Genomic DNA, 12,789 nt, shown 5'->3' with positions numbered 1-12,789 from the left:
CACATTAGTAATGCCCTCTGTGCCCCCTCCATAGTAGTAATGCCCTGTGTGCCCCCATCTGTTTGAAGAGAGGGCAGCGCTCTTATGAGAGCTGCTTTCTCTGTTCTGCTCGCCGTAGCATTTGCAGTGATGAGCAGGTAAACAGAGCAGAGAAGGCAGCGCTCATACAAAAAAAAAGCGGACAACCCCTTTAGGCCTCATGCACACTACTGTATTTTTTCACGGTCCGCAAAATGGGGTTCCGTTGTTCCGTGATCCATTTCCGTTTTTGTTTCTGTGTGTCTTCCTTGATTTTTGGAGGATCACCAGACATGAAAAGTGAAAAAAAAATCTAAGTCAAGTTTGCCTTGAAAATTATACGAAAAAAACGGACACGGATCACAGATGCGGATGACAATCTTGTGTGCCTCCGTGTTTTTTCACGGACCCATTGACTTGAATGGGTCCGCGAACCGTTGTCCGTGAAAAATATAGGACAGGTCCTATTTTTTTGACGGACTGGAAACACGGATCACGGACGCGGATGACAAATTGAAAGTCAATGGGTCCGCAGAAAATCACGGAAAACGGAACAACGGACACGGAACACAGCAACGGTCGTGTGCATGAGGCCTCAAAGACATACTTGGAAAACATTACATACAGAGCTACAGAACATACAGGGTCATACAGCGCCACATACCTCTTACATCCAGTGACTTCTCTTCTCTGATATAGATATTCTCTTTTCTCTTCTTCTCCTGTTAGACCAGACCACCATGGTAACTTCTTTCAGCCGCGCCTTGTCTCTGCAGAGTTTAACAAACAGACATCTTACTTTCCTACTTTTCCATCATCCTCCTACCTTCTCAACACCTCATCAACACCTGCCACCCCCAATACTGTGTCCACTGTGCTCCCCAATACTTTCCTGCAGAAATAGTCCCCCTGAAAATACTGGTACCACACAGTACCATACACAACACCCCTTTATATTGTGCGCTAGTAATTAAAAAAAAAAAAACACCTTCCTTTCAGATCAGACTCCCATATAAAACCCTAAATGAGATCCCCCAATCTCAGACCAAACCCCCTTTAGACCATTATGTCAGACCCCATATAAGACCCCAGTTTTAAAACTCAGATAAGTCCCCCATTAGACCTCCAGACCCATAAATCAGACCTCAGACCAGACCCCCATATCAGACCTCCAGACCCCATTAGACCTCCAGACCCCTATTAGACCTCCAGACCACCAATCAGACTCCCATTAGACCTCCAGACCCCCAATTAGACCCCATTAGACCTCCAGACCCCCAATCACACCCCCATTAGACCTCCAGACCCCCAAACAAACCCCCATTAGACCTCCAGACCCCTATTTAAACCCCTAGTCAGACCTCCAGACCCTCCAGTCAGACCTCCAGACCCCTATTGGACCTCTAGACCCCCCAGTGAGACCTCTAGACCCCCAATCAGACCCCCAATAGACCTCTAGACCCCACCAGTCAGACCTCTAGACCCCCAATCAGACCCCCATTAGACCTCCAGACCACCAATCAGTGCTTCTCTCCCTCTTTTTGCAGACTAGTGAGCACTTCCATTATGGAAGTGCTCACTAGTATTCTCTTTATAAGATGCACTGCATCTTATAAAGGAAAAAGCAATGAGTGCTTCCATCTGTATTGATGGAAGCGCTCATTACTTCTGTTCTGGACCACGAGAGTGAGAGTGTGATATGCTTCTTTGGTTTTCAAGGTAATATAAATTGTTTGCCTTATGGGTAATCATTCTCATTATGGAGAGTGCCTAATATGAATGAGAATGAGAAGTATTGTAGGCCAGGCAGCACTATTCTTGATTTCTGGTAAAGATATGTGAAAATTATCATATCCAACTTCTGCTGGAAAGACATTTTACATATCTTCGGGTTAGTGAGAAAAAATACAAAAAAATAATTCCTGGCGAAAGGAAAATGTCATCCAGTTTTTAGGCATGCTAATTTGCATATATTTTCCCAGAAATCAATAGAAGAGTTACATAGTCTACAATATCCCTCATGTATAGTAGGAAGTTTCCCTCATAGAAAAAGTACCCTCCCAGAAGCCCCCCAAAGGCACCCAGGTGAAAAAAGAAACCTACTACTCCATCTCCATCAATAACAGAATGTGTGGCCAGGAAGTAACTCTACTCATCAATCCACTGATATGCAAGCTTAACTCCTACCTGGGCAAGTTGCTGCTGGTAGAGTTGCTGCCATACCACTTAGTAAATTCTGCAGCATTAAAGAGCTGATGACATACCATCAGCTTTGCTGGAAGATACCTAGCCACCATTTCTTCTCCAAAAAGTCATCCCTGCCTTGTACTCTCATGTGGCAAAGAAAATTGCCCATTCCTTGCAAGTCTCATTGTGCAGCAAAGTGCCTGTCACCGTGCACACATTGACAAGCTGTTATGGCGGGGACAGTACATGTATTTTACGGAGCAATGTTTTTCATGGTGAGACAGCAGTGCAAAAAGAAGGCCAGGTCCTATTGACATCTCACGTTTGTGTTGGTCTGGTTCCCACACCAGGTGCTTATCCGCCTCCTCCACATCATCCTATAACAATATCCTCCCATTCTCAACAGCAGCAAGGTACAGCATTTATCCCCCTCCCTTCAAATGAAAAAGGTGGTCAGTGACAATGGTAGTAAAATTGTGACTGTGCTGCATTTAGGGAAAATAACACATGCAGCCTACATGGCGCTCATGATAAATCTAGTCATACAATCCTTTTTGAAAAATTACTGTGACTTGCAGAGAGTGCTGGCCAAACTTTTCTTCTGTAGCAAGGAAGTGCCCCTGAACTTTAAACAACAGAACAGTCTGCCATTGCAGCACTTGATTCACGATGTTCCAACTCTGTGAAATTCCACCTTGAATTTGCTGGAGTGTCTGTATGAGAAGTGTAAAATGGTGAATGGTTTCATCATGAACCAAAATACCTCAGCAGGGACCATGTGTTGTTTGAGGTCAGGCAATAGAGACTATCAGATTTGTAAGTAGGACATTTGCAGCATTAGCTATATCATCCTCCTGATATTTATGTTGGAGCAGACGCAGATTGGAACAGTGGTTGGAACTGGCCCAATATACTCCCTCTGTTGTGTCTTCTCCAGCCTCTAGTGTCATCTCAGAGAGGGTTTTAATTGTGGCAGGGGTCATAGTGTCATCTCAACAAAGTTATTTTTTACCTGTGTACAAAACATTATTTTTGCCAAATGAATGAGGCATGGATCCGTTAGGGTTTTCACACTCCTCTAGCTGGGGCAGATGGATAGATCTGCCATTGCTCATGGTGTCCCATCATGCCACTGCCCCTATTTTCCTACCAATCCGAATGGCTGCTGCTGCTACCACTTCCACAGCGGCTACTCCTTGCTGCTAATCCCCCTACTGCCTCTTCCATTACCCCAATTGTCATTACAATTACCGTTATACAGCCAGACATTACTACTACTATCCCTAATTAGCCGCACACACATCTACTGCCTTGTCTGCTCCATGCTGTGCAGCTTCTGCCGCTGTTACTGTTGTAGCCACATGTTACTATTACCTTTTAATTTCCACATCCACACTGAACTGTGGCTTCTCCCAATTGAAAGGGTTAATTTTTACAAGCTCATCCAGAACAAGCCACTCTTTCTTCTTACAATTAACACTTGTGTGTATACAAATATATGCAGGCTTTCTGTCCTTGTGAATACATCATTTTTGGACACTTGTAAAGAACCAGCCACTGTTTCTTATGACATTAACATGTACGTGTATGAACAGGTGCAAGCATCTACCCTGTTAAGGCATAATTTTTGGACACTTGGTCTAAACAGGTTTTTTTTCCGATAACACCATGTGTGTTTAAACACCATCTGCCCCCCTATAAGAAACAAGTATTGGAATCGTTCTAATATAAAAAAGGATAACACATGTGATGTGCAGCTGCAATTATAACTGTTTGCTGCTACAATGTCAACGGTGGGCAGGTAAACGGTGAAAATAATTGGATAGATCATCAATATAACAAAGCCAGGCAACCCCTTTAAAGGGAGAGCAAAAATTCATAAAGAAATAAAAAAAAAAATATGAAAAGACAGTTTACATATCAAAAACTATATATACTCAGGGGTAACCCAAAACTCATATATACATTTTTCAGTTGAATTTGTTGAGTTGGACACAAAATAAATTTCAAGAAGTTCGCTTATCTCTTATTTAGTGGAAATAATTCTGGAGAATTGTGGGGAGTTCCATGGGCCAAAATAAATTTGAATCTACACCAGCTAGAAAGCAGTCATGCATTTCTTTTCTTATGAGTGCCACTTTTCTGGAACACAGTTTTTTTTAATGAGCTAGGCCACAGAGGTCCCAGCAATTACCCACCTCCTCCTACCCACTTTTCTAAAAGTGGAGAGGGAGGTTTACAAGGACAAATGTCTAAATTTTTGGCGCAGAATCACATACACAGGATAAATTGTGACTTTTGTAAGCCAGACTGGTATAAAAAGTTGATACATACCCCACTTTAAGTTTAGGATTTTTCTAGAGATTAGAAAATCAGTTCTTTAGAATGAAAATTCAGCACAAATTTTTCAAAAAAAATTCTAATTCATTAGAATCTGAATTCTTTGGTATTTGATTCAAGGGATGTTTTTCTAGACAGGGTGAGGGAGAGACAAAAAAGTAAAGAGAGAGAGAAATTTTCTCCATTTTCATTTCAGGTAGAATCGATTCATACTCCAAACAAATGTATTGTTCGATTCGGGCAACTCAAGGCCAAAGTAAAGTCTAGAAAATTGACTCATATCTAGTTATTTTTTTTAATGTCTGAATATAACTTTTTTTTTAAAAAAAGTGGTTTGCAAACTGACTTTTTCATTTTTGTGAAATTGTGACTCCCAGCATTTTAGAGTTTCTTAGGAGTTGCAATTTGAATGTTGTAGACTACTGCTTTAATATTAGGAAAATAAATAATTGCAAATCATGAAGGATAATTGCCAATCCAGAAATGCTACCAAAAAACATTCAACATTATTTCTGTCTTTTGATTTACAGTCATTTGTGACTACATCACTACAAAAGTGGACTCATACTGAAAAATCAAATGCAGACAAAACACTACCCATAAAAGCATATCTATTTTGAAATATGTACTTATTCCACCACATCATGCAACCATGCAGCAAAACAGCAGATATGAGTAGATAATCAAAACAAATCATCTTCAAAGGAAATGTTTATCTTTTGAACTTGCATATATGGAGAATCCTTTGTAACTAGCTGAAATGAGCTTTTAAACTCAACACCTGATGATGAAAGACACAGGTTTTTTTTATATATATTTTTTTGGTTTTGAATTTTGTAATGCTGTACAGACTACTTCAGAGTTGAAATAAGCCAGTACATAGATCTTACTTTTCACAAGCTAAAATACATCCCTAACAGAAACCTTTTCACCATGAAAATGCAAAGTAATCTGCAGGCAACATGTAGAGCAGGAAGAGCTAAGCAGATTGATAGATAGGGGGTCATTTATCAACCTGAAATACACAAATATTAGGCATATTTTCAGGCGCCGTGAGCGAGGAAAAGTCGCAGATTGCAGCATAACTAACCATTGCGCCGAAATCTGCAACATGGGTGTGATGTGGGCGGGGAAGGTGGTCGGGCCGGCAAACCCATCTTATTCATCATTTTCTACACCTTAGGCGTAGAAAATGGTCTAAATGGCCAGATAGGAAGCTAGCTTACATTAAGAAGCGGCATTGGATGTGCCAAAGTTATGGAGAGGCTGGCGCCTTGTCATAATTTTCCAGCAGCTGTGACTTGTATTGAAGAATATCTACTTTATTTCACATTTGATAAGTCACATCCAATAAACCAGGACGCGTTTCGGAAATCTGCCTTTCTCAACGGGTACATAATAGAGTATAATCATTCGATTTATAGGTGAGTGTTTAAGTCATATGTCAGTGACATCAGATGCCCCAGCCGGGCGGTAATTATTACCTTAATGACTAACAGAGCAACAACAAATAGCAGGTGACACCTTGAACAGATTTTTTAAGTATGTCAACAAGTGAATATAAAAAGAGATTGGGAAAGAGAACTGAGGAGACTGACATCATATGAACTGCATGTTACCACATTAGCAGAGTACTGCAAATTAAATAGGATCCCTAGAAGTCTTGTTGATATACAGTACTTAAAAAATCTGTTGAAGACGTCACCTGAGAGAGAATTCTCTCTGCGTCGGCATAAAGTAGAAGCTGTAGTACTCATCTGTAGCGATCTGTGCTCGTGCCCACAGTCCAAGGTAAATAGCAATCCGGCCAGCATTCGATCCTCAGCGCACGCTGCAGAGGGAAGGAGCAGACTCCATGTACGCAGTAAAAAGATCCCACAGCTGTCTTGTATTGAAGAATATCTGCTTTATTTCACATTTGATAAGTCACATCCATCGTTATGGACAGGGTTAAATATGTACCGGAAATTATGTGCCAATTTTCGGACACTGAGACATATGAGATTCTCCAGAAAGATCAGATTTTTCAGATCAAAGAGACAATTATGGAAGTGATACATCGTTATCAAGGTGTCATTGATAAACAGATGCACAGTTTTCTGATTAACCAATCACCAGTTACCCCAGTGTTTTATGTCCTGCCAACAGTACATAAGACTTTGATTGACCCCCCAGGTTGTCCCATTGTGACCTCTGTAGGATCCATATTATCACAATTGGCTATAGTTCTGGAGAAAACCTTGACACCATTGATTAAGAATATACAGTCCTTTTTGTTGGACACATCCCATTTTTTAAGAACAATAGCCAATTTACAAGTTTACAAGCCTTTATACCTCAATTGATCACGAGAAGGGGATACAGGCTGTAGCTGTCTTATTACAAACCAGTGATTACACGGATTTGAAACAAGAATTTCTTTTGCAATTGTTACGTCTGGTTTTGTTTGAAAATGATTTTATGTTTGAGGACAGCTACTATGTGCAGCGGCGGGGTACCGCAATGGGTTCTAATGTGGCCCGCCCTACGCTAACGCATTTATGTCATCATTTGAGGAAACACATGTATATAATACTTCAATGTTCCAGGAAAATGTCCTGGTTTGGAGAAGATTCATAGATGACATATTTTGCTTATGGGCGGGGCCACAGGAATCCCTCCTCTCCTTTTTTGATTATTTGAAAACAGCCTGTGAAGGTTTGAAATTCATCATGTCGTATGACAAACACATGGTGAATTTCCTGAATACAAATGTAGTGAAGGATCAGTACAGTCGTCTTTTTACTGATCTCTACAGAAAAGAAACGGAGAGAAACAGTATCCCTCATTTTTTCAGTGCTCATCCTTCATCTCTAAAAAAGGCTATACTGAAGTCCCAGTACCAAAGGGTTAAACGGATAGTAACAGATCCTTAGATGCAGACATTGTGATTAGAAGAGATGACTAGGAGATTTGAAGAGAGAGGATACCCTACATGGATTCTAGATAGAGCAAATAAAGATTCCGATACACTAACACACACCCCTATTCGTGAGAAGCAACAAAGGGTGATATTTATACATAAATTCCATCCATTTAATGCTATCTTTGACAAAGTGGTCCGCAAACACTGGCACCTACTAACAAAAGCCTATCCTTAAGTGGAGGAATTTAATAATCCACCACTAATTTGTAATAAAAGAAATTCAAACTACAGGGATAAATTGGTGCACGCGGATTTAGGTAGTGAAAGGAAGACATTAAAACAGAGTACATTTTGTACACAGAAGAAAGGCACCTTTCCATGCCTCCATTGTGTTCAATGTTTTCACATCATAAAAGGCCCAATATTCTACCATTCCCATACAGGACAACCTTTTAAAATTGAAGGCTTCTTTACTTGCGAATCCGCTAATGTGATTTACCTTATAAAATGCCCGTGTGGCTTATTGTACATAGAGGAAACAATGCAAACGATCAGGGATCGCATATGGAAACATAAGTCCACAATTAGAACAAAGAACCTGCTACTAGCACTTTCTTTACCACTTTGAAAAACAAAGACATTCCATAGCACAGTTGACATTTCAGGTGCTAGAACTAATTAAGAGACCGAGGAGGGGGAGATATCAAAAAGCTTTTACTACTCAGGGAGGCATACTGGATTCACAAAATGGACACATTGTACCCTAGAGGGTTAAACAGAGATTATGAAATAGTATACCTTTGACCTTTCCCCCTTTGATCAGTATCTTCTATTCAGTACATTTTGTTTGTTATTTTTATCGTTTGTTTATCTTTTGTTAATTTTTTTAATTATAGACCTCTTCCACACATTGAAGGATCCATGTGGTGACTACCGTATTTTTGGTCCTATAAGACTCACTTTTTTCCCACCAAAAGTGGGGGGGGGGAAAATGGCAGTGTGTCTTATGGGGCGAATGCTGCCATTTAAGGCTACTTTCACACCTGCGTTCAGGTGTCCGCTCGTGAGCTCCGTTTGAAGGGGCTCACAAGCGGCCCTGAACGCAGCCGTCCAGCCCTAATGCATTCTAAGTGGACGCGGATCCACTGAGAATGCATCCGTCTGCCAGCGTTCAGCCTCCGCTCCGCTCAGTGAGCGGACACCTGAACGCTGCTTGCAGCGTTCGGGTGTCCGCCTGGCCGTGCGGAGGCGAGCGGATCCGTCCAGACTTACAATAGAAGTCAATGTGGACGGATCCGCTTGAAGATGACACTATATGGCTCAATCTTCAAGCGGATCCGTTCCCCATTGACTTTCAATGTAAAGTCTGAACGGATCCGCTCAGGCTACTTTCACACTTAGAAATTTTTCTAAGTTATAATGCAGACGGATCGTTCTGAACGGATGCAAACGCCTGCATTATAGGAGCGGATCCATCTGATGAAACATCAGACGGACCCGCTCCGAGCGCTAGTGTGAAAGTAGCCTAACACTGATACATCGCCGATCGCAATGTATCAGCGGGGAAGGAGGAAGGGCTGGGGGCCGGCAATTAATATAGGAATGGCAGCGGGGCCCGTTGCAGTCACTGTATTCTATTACACCGGTCCCAGCTCACTGTAGTATTCATACTGGGCACATTGTTAAACTATAACAATTCTTTGCAGCAGTAGATAAATCCACTGTAGTACTCACTTGAAATTCCCATAGCAGGCAGGGCGGCAGCGTAACGTCACTCACTGCGTCACACGCCTGCTCCTCCCACTTTATGAATGAAGCAGGCGGAGCAGGCGCGTGATGATTGCTAAATAGAGAATCCTTTTCGATCTTTACATTGAACACGAGAAATCCAAAGGGTATTAATAATCAATATGATTTGATTTATCAGTACTGACTCGCTCCTGTTTTATTTTTCATTTTTTGTTGTGTTATAATTGAGTAGCATTTTGCATGCATTTTAAGAAAGCCATTGGAGGCTGCTCTAGTTTGGAGCTGATTCTTATTCGGCACCTGGCTGGGGGCATGATGCATGGCTAGAGAGGATTTTTAAATCAGAATATGTGATAACACAATGTGGTCATGATTAAGACGTACAGTCAAAAAGCGAAGACCTTGCCTGTCTGGTCAGTCTATGGATTTTATAATGAAGAAATAAAGAATTGCAATTATTGGACTGCAATCTGAATAAAGTAATGGAATATTATTGATTACAATATATAAAAGATCTGTATATTCCAATACAGTGCTACCACCTGCAGGCCTACATTGTAATACAGTATACCTGTAAAAGGCATGGGAGCCTCAGCTGGCTCTGGCCTTTCACAGAAAATGAATGGCTCCCTAGATCTCTGTGTAGGTAAGCTGTTCCAGGCCTGGAAGCCCAGCGCTTTGAGTTTTGCGCTCTCAGATATTGTGTCTTAAATTAGACCACAGCATCTGTTGGTTTAAATGTCTGCAATCAGCATTTTCACCAACATATGCTTTAACTAGCACCTAAATGCTTGAAAAAGGGTGTTCTCATATACCCCAAATTTGCAATTATTTGGTCCATGTGTGAATGGAAAATTATGATCTAACCTTTGGTGGACAAAATTAAAGCGTACCGAACTGCAATAAAATTTTGAGTGATGTCCTGATACGGTATATTGATTTATGGTTGTCAAAAGGCCAAAGGGCTTCTATTGGACAATCCAAGCAATTGCTATTAGTATACAGAAAGTGCTGTTGCCACCTACTAAGAAGATATATAACATTTTTACTAGCAGGCACCCGGCAGGCGTTTTTTTTTGTTGTTCTTTTTAAGGCTGGGTTCACACGAGCGTGTCCGGATTAGTTCCGGATGCGTCCCGGTGTGTTGCGGCAAACCCGCGCGAGTAGGAATGCAATTGCAGTCAGTTTTGACTGCGATTGCGTTCCGATGTTCAGTTTTTATCGCGCGGGTGCAATGTGTTTTGCACGTGCGTGATAAAAAACCGACTGTGGTACCCAGACCCGAACTTCTTCACAGAAGTTCAGGTTTGGGTTCGGTGTTGTGTAGATGTCATTATTTTCCCTTATAACATAGTTATAAGGGAAAATAATAGCATTCTGAAAACAGAATGCTTAGTAGGTGGTCAATTGAGGGTTAAAAAAAATAAAAAAAATTAACTCACCTTCTCCTCTTGTTCGCGTAGTTCTCCCGGTCTTTAGTTCTTTAAAAGATGAACTATGGGCTAAAGGACCTTTGGTGACGTCAGATCACATGCTCCAATCACATGGTCCATCACCGCGGTGATGGACCCTGTGATTGGAGCATGTGATCTGACGTCACCAAAGGTCCTTTAGCCCATAGTTCATCTTTTAAAGAACTAAAGACCAGGAGAACTACGCGAACAAGAGGAAAAGGTGAGTTAATTTTTAAATTTTTTTTAACCCTCAATTGATCACCTACTAAGCATTCTGTATTCAGAATGCTATTATTTTCCCTTATAACCATGTTATAAGGGAAAATAATACAGTTTATAGACTGTCACCTAGCAACCATGCGTGAAAATCGCACCGCATCCGCACTTGCTTGCGGATGCTTGCGATTTTCACGCAACCCCATTCACTTCTATGGGGCCTGCGTTGCGTGAAAAACGGAGAATATAGAGCATACTGCGATTTTCACGCAACGCATAAGTGATGCGTGAAAATCATCGCTCATCTGAACAGCCCCATTGAAATGAATGGGTCCAGATTCAGTGCGGGTGCAATGCGTTCACCTACCGCATTGCACCCGCGCGGAAATCTCGCCCGTGTGAACGCAGCCTTAGTGTTGATCAAGCACCAAAGTGCTCAGGTGCTCTGGCCGAACACATCAGGATACTTGGGTGCTCTGAAGAGGAGAGGGTGCCTGGTTCATAGGAAAAGGTCAGAAATTGATGGAAACACCACCGAAATGGTTCGGAAACAGCATGGGGAGGATGTCTGGATGAATCTTGGACTCCCAGGTCGCTGCTGGGAACGATGTTGTCCGAGTAGTACGCCACTTTTACAGACTGATAATAATACGCACAAAACCGAAGATAGAATCGATTTTAGAAAAAAAAATGTTAGGAAACATTCTTTCCTGTATATTTACTTGTATATAAAGTGCAAGTGCTGCCAAAAATTACAAGGAAGAGGCACTCCGATGCAACCTGTATATCACATAAAGGAGGGCCTCATTTACATTGTGGTACAATTGTTCATGTAGTGGGACTCTTACACTCCTAAAGCCTATGCACTAAGTGAAAGGGCTGCCAAAAATTACAAGGAACCGGCACTCCAATACACCCTTTATTACACATAAAGGAGGGCATCATACACAGCCTTGAAAAATTATGATTGATGCCCTGCTGATGACCCTCAAATATATTTGGATGAAGGGCCATCTGATCTGACCATCTAAAACATTTTGAGCAAGGGCCTGCTGCCACTTTGGTGACTCTACATAACCTCTGGGCCAATCGCATGTCCCCGTGACGGTGACGATCTATTTGGATGTCTGCCCTATCTACTTTTGATGTTATTTTCAGTGCAAACCATGGTGACCACGGGAAAGTTGAATTGTTGTTCAGTTCCGGAGAGGGAGCCTAAGAAACGTCTGCGTCTACCACATCCAAGCAAGGCAGAATGTGCGCAAATCACCTATTAGATGAGCTGACTCTGTAAAAGATTTTAGGTGCGGGCATGCAGGTGAGCTGACCCTGTAAAATATTTTAGGTGCAGGCCTGCAAGGGAGCTGACCCTGTAAAAAATGTTTGTTGCGGGCCTGCAGGTGAGCTGACCCTGTAATAGATTTAAGGTGTGGGCCTGCTAGTGAGCTGACCCTTACTGCTCGCCTTCTTCATATTAAAAGTCTGTCACACGTACAGTAGCGTAGGATTTGTAAGTGTATGCTCAAACAAATTCAAAAAGGTATTTGGGATGTGGAAATGTCACACAGGAGATATCCCGCAGGTAATGTCAATGCTGTCAACAGCTGCTAATGAAAAATTGCAGGGAATGTCACAGGTATTTGGGATGAGGAAACGTTATACAGGAGAGGTACCACCTGTAATGTCACTGTTTGCAGCGTCTACGAAAAAAAGTAAACTGCATGTCACAGATAAATTTTTGAAGCGCACACGTTACACTGCAGATGTGGCCCTGCTGGTAATGTCACTGTCAGAAGCGGACACCGTCTATGTTACAGATATTTTTTGGATGCGCACACTTTACACAGGAGATGTGGCGCAGCTAATGTCACTGTCCGCAGCGGACACCGTCTACGCAAAAAGCACACTGGATGTCAGATA

This window comes from Bufo bufo, chromosome 2 (assembly GCF_905171765.1).
Source record: "Bufo bufo chromosome 2, aBufBuf1.1, whole genome shotgun sequence".
NCBI lineage: Eukaryota > Metazoa > Chordata > Amphibia > Anura > Bufonidae > Bufo > Bufo bufo.
The sequence above is the reverse complement of the archived record's forward strand: the minus strand, read 5'-3'. Positions refer to the sequence as shown.